This window comes from Maylandia zebra, linkage group LG6 (genome assembly GCF_041146795.1).
Source record: "Maylandia zebra isolate NMK-2024a linkage group LG6, Mzebra_GT3a, whole genome shotgun sequence".
In the NCBI taxonomy this organism is placed as follows: domain Eukaryota; kingdom Metazoa; phylum Chordata; class Actinopteri; order Cichliformes; family Cichlidae; genus Maylandia; species Maylandia zebra.
In genome coordinates this window covers 9,387,074-9,405,730 of record NC_135172.1, presented here as the reverse complement: position 1 = coordinate 9,405,730, position 18,657 = coordinate 9,387,074, and positions in this window count along the sequence as shown.

Here is an 18,657-nt window from a genome sequence, read left to right as displayed (position 1 = left end):
GACAAAAAAAAACAGGTCAAAGATATTTGCAATAAACAGACCTCAGTGCAAGAAAGTTACTTACCAGCAATACAAGACATAAATACACACATAAACATTACAAGACATAAAAACAAGTCAAAGATATTTGCAATAACCAGACCTCAGTGCAAGAAACTTACTTACCAGCAATACAAGACATAAATACACACATAAACATTACAAGACAAAAAAAAACAGGTCAAAGATATTTGCAATAAACAGACCTCAGTGCAAGAAAGTTACTTACCAGCAATACAAGACATAAATACACACATAAACATTACAAGACAAAAAAAAACAGGTCAAAGATATTTGCAATAAACAGACCTCAGTGCAAGAAAGTTACTTACCAGCAATACAAGACATAAATACACACATAAACATTATAAGACATAAAAACAAGTCAAAGATATTTGCAACAAACAGACCTCAGTGCAAGAAAGTTACTTACCAGCAATACAAGACATAATTACACATTTAACAGCAATATAAGACATAAATACACACATAAACATTACAAGACAAAAAAAACAGGTCAAAGATATTTGCAATAACCAGACCTTAGTGTAAGGAAGTTACTCACCAGCAATACAAGACATAAATACACACATAAACATTATAAGACATAAAAACAAGTCAAAGATATTTGCAACAACAAGAACTCAGTGCAAGAAAGTTACTTACCAGAAATAAAAGACATAAATACACACATAAACATTATAAGACATAAAAACAAGTCAAAGATATGTGCAATAATCAGACCTCAGTGCAAGAAAGTTACTTACCAGCAATACAAGATATAAATACACACACAAACATTATAAGACATAAAAACAAGTCAAAGATATTTGCAATAACCAGACCTCAGTGCAAGAAACTTACTTACCAGCAATACAAGACATAAATACACACATAAACATTACAAGACAAAAAAAAACAGGTCAAAGATATTTGCAATAAACAGACCTCAGTGCAAGAAAGTTACTTACCAGCAATACAAGACATAAATACACACATAAACATTACAAGACATAAAAACAAGTCAAAGATATTTGCAATAACCAGACCTCAGTGCAAGAAAGTTACTTACCAGCAATACAAGACATAAATACACACATAAACATTATAAGACATAAAAACAAGTCAAAGATATTTGCAACAAACAGACCTCAGTGCAAGAAAGTTACTTACCAGCAATACAAGACATAATTACACATTTAACAGCAATATAAGACATAAATACACACATAAACATTACAAGACAAAAAAAACAGGTCAAAGATATTTGCAATAACCAGACCTTAGTGTAAGGAAGTTACTCACCAGCAATACAAGACATAAATACACACATAAACATTATAAGACATAAAAACAAGTCAAAGATATTTGCAACAACAAGAACTCAGTGCAAGAAAGTTACTTACCAGAAATAAAAGACATAAATACACACATAAACATTATAAGACATAAAAACAAGTCAAAGATATGTGCAATAATCAGACCTCAGTGCAAGAAAGTTACTTACCAGCAATACAAGACATAAATACACACATAAACATTATAAGACATAAAAACAAGTCAAAGATATGTGCAATAATCAGACCTCAGTGCAAGAAAGTTACTTACCAACAATATAAGACATAAATACACACATAAACATTATAAGACATAAAAACAAGTAAAAGATATTTGCAACAACAAGACCTCAGTGCAAGAAAGTTACTTACCAGCAATAAAAGACATAAATACACACATAAACATTATAAGACATAAAAACAAGTCAAAGATATTTACAATAATCAGACCTCAGTGCAAGAAAGTTACTTACCAGAAATACAAGACATAAATACACACATAAACATTATAAGACATAAAAACAAGTCAAAGATATTTGCAATAATCAGACCTCAGTGCAAGAAAGTTACTTACCAGCAATACAAGACATAAATACACACATAAACATTATAAGACATAAAAACAAGTGAAAGATGTTTGCAACAAACAGGCTCAGTGCAAGAAAGTTACTTACCGGCAATACAAGACATAAATACACACACAAACATTATAAGACATAAAAACAAGTCAAAGATATTTGCAATAATCAGACCTTAGTGTAAGGAAGTTACTCACCAGCAATACAAGACATAAATACACACATAAACATTACAAGACATAAAAACAAGTCAAAGATATTTGCAATAAACAGACCTCAGTGCAAGAAAGTTACTTACCAGCAATACAAGACAAAAATACACACATAAACATTACAAGACATAAAAACAAGTCAAAGATATTTGCAATAAACAGACCTTAGTGTAAGGAAGTTACTCACCAGCAATACAAGACATAAATACACATATAAACATTATAAGACATAACAACAAGTCAAAGATATTTGCAATAACCAGACCTCAGTGCAAGAAAGTTACTTACCAGCAATACAAGACATAAATACACATATAAACATTATAAGACATAACAACAAGTCAAAGATATTTGCAATAACCAGACCTTAGTGTAAGGAAGTTACTCACCAGCAATACAAGACATAAATACACATATAAACATTATAAGACATAACAACAAGTCAAAGATATTTGCAATAACCAGACCTCAGTGCAAGAAAGTTACTTACCAGCAATACAAGACATAAATACACATATAAACATTATAAGACATAACAACAAGTCAAAGATATTTGCAATAACCAGACCTTAGTGTAAGGAAGTTACTCACCAGCAATACAAGACATAAATACACATATAAACATTATAAGACATAACAACAAGTCAAAGATATTTGCAATAACCAGACCTCAGTGCAAGAAAGTTACTTACCAGCAATACAAGATATAAATACACACACAAACATTATAAGACATAAAAACAAGTCAAAGATATTTGCAATAATCAGACCTTAGTGTAAGGAAGTTACTCACCAGCAATACAAGACATAAATACACATATAAACATTATAAGACATAACAACAAGTCAAAGATATTTGCAATAACCAGACCTCAGTGCAAGAAAGTTACTTACCAGCAATACAAGACATAAATACACATATAAACATTATAAGACATAACAACAAGTCAAAGATATTTGCAATAACCAGACCTCAGTGCAAGAAAGTTACTTACCAGCGACACAAGACATAAATACACACATAAACATTATAAGAAACGAAAACAGATCAAAGATATTTGCAACAAACAGACCTCAGTGCAAGAAAGTTACTTACCAGCAATACAAGATATAAATACACACAGAAACACTGTAAGACATAAAAACAAGTCAAAGATGTTTGCAATAATCAGACCTTAGTGTAAGGAAGTTACTCACCAGCAATACAAGACATAAATACACATATAAACATTATAAGGCATAAAAACAAGTCAAAGATATTTGCAATAAACAGACCTCAGTGCAAGAAAGTTACTTACCAGCAATACAAGACATAAATACACATATAAACATTACAAGACATAAAAACAAGTCAAAGATATTTGCAATAAACAGACCTCAGTGTAAGAAAGTTACTTACCAGCAATACAAGACATAAATACACACATAAACATTACAAGACAAAAAAACAGATCAAAGATATTTGCAATAAACAGACCTCAGTGCAAGAAAGTTACTTACCAGCAATACAAGACATAAATACAAATATAAACATTATAAGACATAAAAACAAGTCAAAGATATTTGCAATAAACAGACCTCAGTGCAAGAAAGTTACTTACCAGCAATACAAGACATAAATACACATATAAACATTATAAGGCATAAAAACAAGTCAAAGATATTTGCAATAAACAGACCTCAGTGCAAGAAAGTTTCTTACCAGCAATACAAGACATAAATACACATATAAACATTATAAGACATAACAACAAGTCAAAGATATTTGCAATAACCAGACCTCAGTGCAAGGAAGTTTCTTACCAGCAATACAAGACATAAATACACACATAAACATTATAAGACATACATACACACATAAACATTATAAGACATAAAAACAAGTCAAAGATATTTGCAATAAACAGACTTCAGTGCAAGAAAGTTACTTACCAGCAATACAAGACATAAATACACATATAAACATTATAAGGCATAAAAACAAGTCAAAGATATTTGCAATAACCAGACCTCAGTGCAAGGAAGTTTCTTACCAGCAATACAAGACATAAATACACACATAAACATTATAAGACATACATACACACATAAACATTATAAGACATAAAAACAAGTCAAAGATATTTACAATAATCAGACCTCAGTGCAAGAAAGTTACTTACCAGCAATACAAGACATAAATACACACATAAACATTACAAGACATACATACACACATAAACATTACAAGACAAAAAAACAGATCAAAGATACTTGCAATAAACAGACCTCAGTGCAAGAAAGTTACTTACCAGCAATACAAGACATAAATACACACATAAACATTATAACACATACATACACACATAAACATTACAAGACAAAAAAACAGATCAAAGATACTTGCAATAAACAGACCTCAGTGCAAGAAAGTTACTTACCAGCAATACAAGACATAAATACACACATAAACATTATAAGACATAAAAACAAGTCAAAGACATTTATAATAAACAGACCTCAGTGCAAGAGAGTTACTTACCAGCAATAAAAGACATAAATACATACACACACAAACATTATAAGACATAAAAACAAGTCAAAGATATTTGCAATAACCAGACTTTAGTGCAAGGAAGTTACTTACCAGCAATACAAGACATAAATACACACATAAACATTATAAGACATAAAAACAAGTCAAAGACATTTATAATAAACAGACCTCAGTGCAAGAGAGTTACTTACCAGCAATAAAAGACATAAATACATACACACACAAACATTATAAGACATAAAAACAAGTCAAAGATATTTGCAATAACCAGACTTTAGTTCAAGAAAGTTACTTACCAGCAATACAAGACATAAATACACACATGAACATTATAAGGAAAAAAAAACAGATCAAAGATATTTGCAACAAACAGACCTCAGTGCAAGAAAGTTACTTACCAGCAATAAAAGACATAAATACATACACAAACATTATAAGACATAAAAACAAGTCAAAGATATTTGCAATAACCAGACTTTAGTGCAAGGAAGTTACTTACCAGCAATACAAGACATAAATACACACATAAACATTACAAGACATAAATACACACATAAACATTATAAGACATAAAAACAAGTCAAAGATATTTGCAACAAACAGACCTCAGTGCAAGAAAGTTACTTACCAGCAATACAAGACATAATTACACATTTAACAGCAATATAAGACATAAATACACACATAAACATTATAAGACAAAAAAAACAGGTCAAAGATATTTGCAATAACCAGACCTTAGTGTAAGGAAGTTACTCACCAGCAATACAAGACATAAATACACACATAAACATTATAAGACATAAAAACAAGTCAAAGATATTTGCAACAACAAGAACTCAGTGCAAGAAAGTTACTTACCAGAAATAAAAGACATAAATACACACATAAACATTATAAGACATAAAAACAAGTCAAAGATATGTGCAATAATCAGACCTCAGTGCAAGAAAGTTACTTACCAGCAATACAAGACATAAATACACACATAAACATTATAAGACATAAAAACAAGTCAAAGATATGTGCAATAATCAGACCTCAGTGCAAGAAAGTTACTTACCAGCAATATAAGACATAAATACACACATAAACATTATAAGACATAAAAACAAGTAAAAGATATTTGCAACAACAAGACCTCAGTGCAAGAAAGTTACTTACCAGCAATAAAAGACATAAATACACACATAAACATTATAAGACATAAAAACAAGTCAAAGATATTTACAATAATCAGACCTCAGTGCAAGAAAGTTACTTACCAGAAATACAAGACATAAATACACACATAAACATTATAAGACATAAAAACAAGTCAAAGATATTTGCAATAATCAGACCTCAGTGCAAGAAAGTTACTTACCAGCAATACAAGACATAAATACACACACAAACATTATAAGACATAAAAACAAGTCAAAGATATTTGCAATAATCAGACCTTAGTGTAAGGAAGTTACTCACCAGCAATACAAGACATAAATACACACATAAACATTACAAGACATAAAAACAAGTCAAAGATATTTGCAACAAACAGGCTCAGTGCAAGAAAGTTACTTACCGGCAATACAAGACATAAATACACACACAAACATTATAAGACATAAAAACAAGTCAAAGATATTTGCAATAATCAGACCTTAGTGTAAGGAAGTTACTCACCAGCAATACAAGACATAAATACACACATAAACATTACAAGACATAAAAACAAGTCAAAGATATTTGCAATAAACAGACCTCAGTGCAAGAAAGTTACTTACCAGCAATACAAGACAAAAATACACACATAAACATTACAAGACATAAAAACAAGTCAAAGATATTTGCAATAAACAGACCTTAGTGTAAGGAAGTTACTCACCAGCAATACAAGACATAAATACACATATAAACATTATAAGACATAAAAACAAGTCAAAGATATTTGCAATAACCAGACCTTAGTGCAAGAAAGTTTCTTACCAGCAATACAAGATATAAATACACACACAAACATTATAAGACATACAAACAAGTCAAAGATATTTGCAATAATCAGACCTTAGTGTAAGGAAGTTACTCACCAGCAATACAAGACATAAATACACATATAAACATTATAAGACATAACAACAAGTCAAAGATATTTGCAATAACCAGACCTCAGTGCAAGAAAGTTACTTACCAGCAATACAAGACATAAATACACATATAAACATTATAAGACATAACAACAAGTCAAAGATATTTGCAATAACCAGACCTCAGTGCAAGAAAGTTACTTACCAGCGACACAAGACATAAATACACACATAAACATTATAAGAAACGAAAACAGATCAAAGATATTTGCAACAAACAGACCTCAGTGCAAGAAAGTTACTTACCAGCAATACAAGATATAAATACACACAGAAACACTGTAAGACATAAAAACAAGTCAAAGATGTTTGCAATAATCAGACCTTAGTGTAAGGAAGTTACTCACCAGCAATACAAGACATAAATACACATATAAACATTATAAGGCATAAAAACAAGTCAAACATATTTGCAATAAACAGACCTCAGTGCAAGAAAGTTACTTACCAGCAATACAAGACATAAATACACATATAAACATTACAAGACATAAAAACAAGTCAAAGATATTTGCAATAAACAGACCTCAGTGTAAGAAAGTTACTTACCAGCAATACAAGACATAAATACACACATAAACATTACAAGACAAAAAAACAGATCAAAGATATTTGCAATAAACAGACCTCAGTGCAAGAAAGTTACTTACCAGCAATACAAGACATAAATACAAATATAAACATTATAAGACATAAAAACAAGTCAAAGATATTTGCAATAAACAGACCTCAGTGCAAGAAAGTTACTTACCAGCAATACAAGACATAAATACACATATAAACATTATAAGGCATAAAAACAAGTCAAAGATATTTGCAATAAACAGACCTCAGTGCAAGAAAGTTTCTTACCAGCAATACAAGACATAAATACACATATAAACATTATAAGACATAACAACAAGTCAAAGATATTTGCAATAACCAGACCTCAGTGCAAGGAAGTTTCTTACCAGCAATACAAGACATAAATACACACATAAACATTATAAGACATACATACACACATAAACATTATAAGACATAAAAACAAGTCAAAGATATTTGCAATAAACAGACTTCAGTGCAAGAAAGTTACTTACCAGCAATACAAGACATAAATACACATATAAACATTATAAGGCATAAAAACAAGTCAAAGATATTTGCAATAACCAGACCTCAGTGCAAGGAAGTTTCTTACCAGCAATACAAGACATAAATACACACATAAACATTATAAGACATACATACACACATAAACATTATAAGACATAAAAACAAGTCAAAGATATTTACAATAATCAGACCTCAGTGCAAGAAAGTTACTTACCAGCAATACAAGACATAAATACACACATAAACATTACAAGACAAAAAAACAGATCAAAGATACTTGCAATAAACAGACCTCAGTGCAAGAAAGTTACTTACCAGCAATACAAGACATAAATACACACATAAACATTATAACACATACATACACACATAAACATTACAAGACAAAAAAACAGATCAAAGATACTTGCAATAAACAGACCTCAGTGCAAGAAAGTTACTTACCAGCAATACAAGACATAAATACACACATAAACATTACAAGACATACATACACACATAAACATTATAAGACATAAAAACAGGTCAAAGATATTTGCAATAAACAGACCTCAGTGCAAGAAAGTTACTTACCAGCAATACAAGACATAAATACACACATAAACATTATAAGACATAAAAACAAGTCAAAGACATTTATAATAAACAGACCTCAGTGCAAGAGAGTTACTTACCAGCAATAAAAGACATAAATACATACACACACAAACATTATAAGACATAAAAACAAGTCAAAGATATTTGCAATAACCAGACTTTAGTGCAAGGAAGTTACTTACCAGCAAAGAAGACATAAATACACACATAAACATTACAAGACATAAATACACACATAAACATTATAAGACATAAAAACAAGTCAAAAATATTTGCAATAAACAGACCTCAGTTCAAGAAAGTTACTTACCAGCAATACAAGACATAAATACACACATGAACATTATAAGGAAAAAAAAACAGATCAAAGATATTTGCAACAAACAGACCTCAGTGCAAGAAAGTTACTTACCAGCAATAAAAGACATAAATACATACACAAACATTATAGGACATAAAAACAAGTCAAAGATATTTGCAATAACCAGACTTTAGTGCAAGGAAGTTACTTACCAGCAATACAAGACATAAATACACACATAAACATTACAAGACATAAATACACACATAAACATTATAAGACATAAAAACAAGTCAAAAATATTTGCAATAAACAGACCTCAGTGCAAGAAAGTTACTTACCAGCAATACAAGACATAAATACACACATGAACATTACAAGACATAAATACACACATAAACATTACAAGACAAAAAAACAGATCAAAGATACTTGCAATAAACAGACCTCAGTGCAAGAAAGTTACTTAACAGCAATACAAGACATAAATACACACATAAACATTATAAGACAAAAAAAAGCAGATCAAAGATATTTGCAACAAACAGACCTCAGTGCAAGAAAGTTACTTACCAGAAATACAAGACATAAATACACACATAAACATTATAAGATATAAAAACAAGTCAAAGATATTTGCAACAAACAGACCTCAGTGCAAGAAAGTTACTTACCAGCAATACAAGACATAAATACACACATAAACATTATAAGACATAAAAACAAGTCAAAGATATTTGCAACAAACAGACCTCAGTTCAAGAAAGTTACTTACCAGCAATACAAGACATAAATACACACATAAACATTATAAGACATAAAAACAAGTCAAAGATATTTGCAATAATCAGACCTCAGTGCAAGAAAGTTACTTACCGGCAATACAAGACATAAATACACACATAAACATTATAAGACATAAAAACAAGTCAAAGATATTTGCAACAAACAGACCTCAGTGCAAGAAAGTTACTTACCAGCAATACAAGACATACATGCACACATAAACATTACAAGACATAAAAACAAGTGAAAGATATTTGCAATAAACAGACCTCAGTGCAAGAAAGTTACTTACCAGCAATACAAGACATAATTACACATTTAACAGCAATATATGACATAAATACACACATAAACATTATAAGACATAAAAACAAGTCAAAGATATGTGCAATAATCAGACCTCAGTACAAGAAAGTTACTTACCAGCAATACAAGACATAAATACACACATAAACATTATAAGACATAAAAACAAGTCAAAGATATTTACAATAATCAGACCTCAGTGCAAGAAAGTTACTTACCAGCAATACAAGACATAAATACACACATAAACATTATAAGACATAAAAACAAGTCAAAGATATTTACAATAATCAGACCTCAGTGCAAGAAAGTTACTTACCAGCAATACAAGACATAAATACACACATAAACATTATAACACATACATACACACATAAACATTATAAGACAAAAAAAATCAGATCAAAGATATTTGCAACAAACAGACCTCAGTGCAAGAAAGTTACTTACCAGCAATACAAGACATAAATACACACATAAACATTATAAGACATAAAAACAAGTCAAAGATATTTGCAATAATCAGACCTCAGTGCAAGAAAGTTACTTACCGGCAATACAAGACATAAATACACACATAAACATTATAAGACATACAAACAAGTCAAAGATATTTACAATAATCAGACCTCAGTGCAAGAAAGTTACTTACCAGCAATACAAGACATAAATACACACATAAACATTATAAGACATAAAAACAAGTCAAAGATATTTACAATAATCAGACCTCAGTGCAAGAAAGTTACTTACCAGCAATACAAGACATAAATACACACATAAACATTATAAGACATAAAAACAAGTCAAAGATATTTACAATAAACAGACCTCAGTGCAAGAAAGTTACTTACCAGCAATACAAGACATAAATACACACATAAACATTATAACACATACATACACACATAAACATTATAAGACATAAAAACAAGTCAAAGATATTTACAATAATCAGACCTCAGTGCAAGAAAGTTACTTACCAGCAATACAAGACATAAATACACACATAAACATTATAAGACATAAAAACAAGTCAAAGATATTTACAATAAACAGACCTCAGTGCAAGAAAGTTACTTACCAGCAATACAAGACATAAATACACACATAAACATTATAACACATACATACACACATAAACATTATAAGACAAAAAAAATCAGATCAAAGATATTTGCAACAAACAGACCTCGGTGCAAGAAAGTTACTTACCAGCAATACAAGACATAAATACACACATAAACATTATAAGACATAAAAACAAGTCAAAGATATTTGCAATAATCAGACCTCAGTGCAAGAAAGTTACTTACCGGCAATACAAGACATAAATACACACATAAACATTATAAGACATACAAACAGGTCAAAGATATTTGCAATAAACAGACCTTAGTGCAAGAAAGTTACTTACCAGCGACACAAGACATAAATACACACATAAACATTATAAGAAACGAAAACAGATCAAAGATATTTGCAACAAACAGACCTCAGTGCAAGAAAGTTACTTACCAGCAATACAAGATATAAATACACACACAAACATTATAAGACATAAAAACAAGTCAAAGATATTTGCAATAACCAGACCTTAGTGTAAGGAAGTTACTCACCAGCAATACAAGACATAAATACACACATAAACATTACAAGACAAAAAAAACAGGTCAAAGATATTTGCAATAACCAGACCTTAGTGTAAGGAAGTTACTCACCAGCAATACAAGACATAAATACACACATAAACATTATAAGACATAAAAACAAGTCAAAGATATTTGCAATAATCAGACCTCAGTGCAAGAAAGTTACTTACCAGTAATACAAGACATAAATACACACATAAACATTATAAGACATAAAAACAAGTCAAAGATGTTTGCAACAAACAGGCTCAGTGCAAGAAAGTTACTTACCGGCAATACAAGACATAAATACACACATAAACATTATAAGACATAAAAACAGGTCAAAGATATTTGCAATAAACAGACCTTAGTGCAAGAAAGTTACTTACCAGCGACACAAGACATAAATACACACATAAACATTATAAGAAACGAAAACAGATCAAAGATATTTGCAACAAACAGACCTCAGTGCAAGAAAGTTACTTACCAGCAATACAAGATATAAATACACACACAAACATTATAAGACATAAAAACAAGTCAAAGATATTTGCAATAACCAGACCTTAGTGTAAGGAAGTTACTCACCAGCAATACAAGACATAAATACACACATAAACATTATAAGACATAAAAACAAGTCAAAGATATTTGCAATAACCAGACCTTAGTGTAAGGAAGTTACTCACCAGCAATACAAGACATAAATACACACATAAACATTACAAGACAAAAAAAACAGGTCAAAGATATTTGCAATAACCAGACCTTAGTGTAAGGAAGTTACTCACCAGCAATACAAGACATAAATACACACATAAACATTATAAGACATAAAAACAAGTCAAAGATATTTGCAATAATCAGACCTCAGTGCAAGAAAGTTACTTACCAGTAATACAAGACATAAATACACACATAAACATTATAAGACATAAAAACAAGTCAAAGATGTTTGCAACAAACAGGCTCAGTGCAAGAAAGTTACTTACCGGCAATACAAGACATAAATACACACATAAACATTATAAGACATAAAAACAGGTCAAAGATATTTGCAATAAACAGACCTTAGTGCAAGAAAGTTACTTACCAGCGACACAAGACATAAATACACACATAAACATTATAAGAAACGAAAACAGATCAAAGATATTTGCAACAAACAGACCTCAGTGCAAGAAAGTTACTTACCAGCAATACAAGACATAAATACACACATAAACATTATAAGACATAAAAACAAGTCAAAGATATTTGCAATAACCAGACCTCAGTGCAAGGAAGTTTCTTACCAGCAATACAAGATATAAATACACATATAAACATTATAAGACATAAAAACAAGTCAAAGATATTTGCAATAATCAGACCTTAGTGCAAGGAAGTTTCTTACCAGCAATACAAGACAAAAATACACACATAAACATTACAAGACATAAAAACAAGTCAAAGATATTTGCAATAATCAGACCTTAGTGCAAGGAAGTTACTTACCAGCAATACAAGACATAAATACACATATAAACATTATAAGACATAAAAACAAGTCAAAGATATTTGCAATAAACAGACCTTAGTGCAAGGAAGTTTCTTACCAGCAATACAAGACATAAATACACACATAAACATTACAAGACATAAAAACAAGTCAAAGATATTTGCAATAACCAGACCTTAGTGCAAGGAAGTTACTTACCAGCAATACAAGACATAAATACACATATAAACATTATAAGACATAAAAACAAGTCAAAGATATTTGCAATAACCAGACCTTAGTGCAAGGAAGTTTCTTACCAGCAATACAAGACAAAAATACACACATAAACATTACAAGACAAAAAAACAAGTCAAAGATATTTGCAATAAACAGACCTCAGTGTAAGAAAGTTACTTACCAGCAATACAAGACATAAATACACACATAAACATTATAAGACATAAAAACAAGTCAAAGATATTTGCAATAAACAGACCTCAGTGTAAGAAAGTTACTTACCAGCAATACAAGACATAAATACACACATAAACATTATAAGACATAAAAACAAGTCAAAGATATTTGCAACAAACAGACCTCAGTGCAAGAAAGTTACTTACCAGCAATACAAGACATAAATACACACATAAACATTACAAGACAAAAAAAAACAGGTCAAAGATATTTGCAATAAACAGACCTCAGTGCAAGAAAGTTACTTACCAGCAATACAAGACATAAATACACACATAAACATTATAAGACATAAAAACAAGTCAAAGATATTTGCAATAAACAGACCTCAGTGCAAGAAAGTTACTTACCAGCAATACAAGACATAAATACACATATAAACATTATAAGACATAAAAACAAGTCAAAGATATTTGCAATAATCAGACCTTAGTGCAAGGAAGTTTCTTACCAGCAATACAAGACAAAAATACACACATAAACATTACAAGACATAAAAACAAGTCAAAGATATTTGCAATAATCAGACCTTAGTGCAAGGAAGTTACTTACCAGCAATACAAGACATAAATACACATATAAACATTATAAGACATAAAAACAAGTCAAAGATATTTGCAATAAACAGACCTTAGTGCAAGGAAGTTTCTTACCAGCAATACAAGACATAAATACACACATAAACATTACAAGACATAAAAACAAGTCAAAGATATTTGCAATAACCAGACCTTAGTGCAAGGAAGTTACTTACCAGCAATACAAGACATAAATACACATATAAACATTATAAGACATAAAAACAAGTCAAAGATATTTGCAATAACCAGACCTTAGTGCAAGGAAGTTTCTTACCAGCAATACAAGACAAAAATACACACATAAACATTACAAGACATAAAAACAAGTCAAAGATATTTGCAATAAACAGACCTCAGTGTAAGAAAGTTACTTACCAGCAATACAAGACATAAATACACACATAAACATTATAAGACATAAAAACAAGTCAAAGATATTTGCAATAAACAGACCTCAGTGTAAGAAAGTTACTTACCAGCAATACAAGACATAAATACACACATAAACATTATAAGACATAAAAACAAGTCAAAGATATTTGCAATAAACAGACCTCAGTGTAAGAAAGTTACTTACCAGCAATACAAGACATAAATACACACATAAACATTATAAGACATAAAAACAAGTCAAAAATATTTGCAATAAACAGACCTCAGTGCAAGAAAGTTACTTACCAGCAATACAAGACATAAATACACACATAAACATTACAAGACAAAAAAACAGGTCAAAGATATTTGCAATAAACAGACCTCAGTGTAAGAAAGTTACTTACCAGCAATACAAGACATAAATACACACATAAACATTACAAGACAAAAAAACAGATCAAAGATACTTGCAATAAACAGACCTCAGTGCAAGAAAGTTACTTAACAGCAATACAAGACATAATTACACACATAAACATTACAAGACATAAATACACACATAAACATTATAAGACAAAAAAAAGCAGATCAAAGATATTTGCAACAAACAGACCTCAGTGCAAGAAAGTTACTTACCAGAAATACAAGACATAAATACACACATAAACATTATAAGACATAAAAACAAGTCAAAGATATTTGCAATAAACAGACCTCAGTGTAAGAAAGTTACTTACCAGCAATACAAGACATAAATACACACATAAACATTATAAGACATAAAAACAAGTCAAAGATATTTGCAATAAACAGACCTCAGTGTAAGAAAGTTACTTACCAGCAATACAAGACATAAATACACACATAAACATTATAAGACATAAAAACAAGTCAAAAATATTTGCAATAAACAGACCTCAGTGCAAGAAAGTTACTTACCAGCAATACAAGACATAAATACACACATAAACATTACAAGACAAAAAAACAGGTCAAAGATATTTGCAATAAACAGACCTCAGTGTAAGAAAGTTACTTACCAGCAATACAAGACATAAATACACACATAAACATTACAAGACAAAAAAACAGATCAAAGATACTTGCAATAAACAGACCTCAGTGCAAGAAAGTTACTTAACAGCAATACAAGACATAATTACACACATAAACATTACAAGACATAAATACACACATAAACATTATAAGACAAAAAAAAGCAGATCAAAGATATTTGCAACAAACAGACCTCAGTGCAAGAAAGTTACTTACCAGAAATACAAGACATAAATACACACATAAACATTATAAGACATAAAAACAAGTCAAAGATATTTGCAACAAACAGACCTCAGTGCAAGAAAGTTACTTACCAGCAATACAAGACATAAATACACACATAAACATTATAAGACATAAAAACAAGTCAAAGATATTTGCAACAAACAGACCTCAGTGCAAGAAAGTTACTTACCAGCAATACAAGACATAAATACACACATAAACATTATAAGACATAAAAACAAGTCAAAGATATTTCCAACAAACAGACCTCAGTGCAAGAAAGTTACTTACCAGCAATACAAGACATAATTACACATTTAACAGCAATATATGACATAAATACACACATAAACATTATAAGACATAAAAACAAGTCAAAGATATGTGCAATAATCAGACCTCAGTGCAAGAAAGTTACTTACCAGCAATACAAGACATACATACACACATAAACACTATAAGACATAAAAACAAGTCAAAGATATTTACAATAATCAGACCTCAGTGCAAGAAAGTTACTTACCAGCAATACAAGACATAAATACACACATAAACATTATAAGACATAAAAACAAGTCAAAGATATTTGCAATAATCAGACCTCAGTGCAAGAAAGTTACTTACCAGCGACACAAGACATAAATACACACATAAACATTATAAGAAACGAAAACAGATCAAAGATATTTGCAACAAACAGACCTCAGTGCAAGAAAGTTACTTACCAGCAATACAAGATATAAATACACACACAAACATTATACGACATAAAAACAAGTCAAAGATATTTGCAATAACCAGACCTTAGTGTAAGGAAGTTACTCACCAGCAATACAAGACATAAATACACACATAAACATTACAAGACAAAAAAAACAGGTCAAAGATATTTGCAATAACCAGACCTTAGTGTAAGGAAGTTACTCACCAGCAATACAAGACATAAATACACACATAAACATTATAAGACATAAAAACAAGTCAAAGATATTTGCAATAATCAGACCTCAGTGCAAGAAAGTTACTTACCAGTAATACAAGACATAAATACACACATAAACATTATAAGACATAAAAACAAGTCAAAGATGTTTGCAACAAACAGGCTCAGTGCAAGAAAGTTACTTACCGGCAATACAAGACATAAATACACACATAAACATTATAAGACATAAAAACAAGTCAAAGATGTTTGCAACAAACAGGCTCAGTGCAAGAAAGTTACTTACCGGCAATACAAGACATAAATACACACATAAACATTATAAGAAACGAAAACAGATCAAAGATATTTGCAACAAACAGACCTCAGTGCAAGAAAGTTACTTACCAGCAATACAAGATATAAATACACACACAAACATTATAAGACATAAAAACAAGTCAAAGATATTTGCAATAACCAGACCTTAGTGTAAGGAAGTTACTCACCAGCAATACAAGACATAAATACACACATAAACATTACAAGACAAAAAAAAACAGGTCAAAGATATTTGCAATAAACAGACCTCAGTGCAAGAAAGTTACTTACCAGCAATACAAGACATAAATACACACATAAACATTACAAGACATAAAAACAAGTCAAAGATATTTGCAATAACCAGACCTCAGTGCAAGAAAGTTACTTACCAGCAATACAAGACATAAATACACACATAAACATTATAAGACAAAAAAAAGCAGATCAAAGATATTTGCAACAAACAGACCTCAGTGCAAGAAAGTTACTTACCAGAAATACAAGACATAAATACACACATAAACATTATAAGATATAAAAACAAGTCAAAGATATTTGCAACAAACAGACCTCAGTGCAAGAAAGTTACTTACCAGCAATACAAGACATAAATACACACATAAACATTATAAGACAAAAAAAAGCAGATCAAAGATATTTGCAACAAACAGACCTCAGTGCAAGAAAGTTACTTACCAGAAATACAAGACATAAATACACACATAAACATTATAAGATATAAAAACAAGTCAAAGATATTTGCAACAAACAGACCTCAGTGCAAGAAAGTTACTTACCAGCAATACAAGACATAAATACACACATAAACATTATAAGACATAAAAACAAGTCAAAGATATTTGCAACAAACAGACCTCAGTTCAAGAAAGTTACTTACCAGCAATACAAGACATAAATACACACATAAACATTATAAGACATAAAAACAAGTCAAAGATATTTGCAATAATCAGACCTCAGTGCAAGAAAGTTACTTACCGGCAATACAAGACATAAATACACACATAAACATTATAAGACATAAAAACAAGTCAAAGATATTTGCAACAAACAGACCTCAGTGCAAGAAAGTTACTTACCAGCAATACAAGACATACATGCACACATAAACATTACAAGACATAAAAACAAGTGAAAGATATTTGCAATAAACAGACCTCAGTGCAAGAAAGTTACTTACCAGCAATACAAGACATAATTACACATTTAACAGCAATATATGACATAAATACACACATAAACATTATAAGACATAAAAACAAGTCAAAGATATGTGCAATAATCAGACCTCAGTACAAGAAAGTTACTTACCAGCAATACAAGACATAAATACACACATAAACATTATAAGACATAAAAACAAGTCAAAGATATTTACAATAATCAGACCTCAGTGCAAGAAAGTTACTTACCAGCAATACAAGACATAAATACACACATAAACATTATAAGACATAAAAACAAGTCAAAGATATTTACAATAATCAGACCTCAGTGCAAGAAAGTTACTTACCAGCAATACAAGACATAAATACACACATAAACATTATAACACATACATACACACATAAACATTATAAGACAAAAAAAATCAGATCAAAGATATTTGCAACAAACAGACCTCAGTGCAAGAAAGT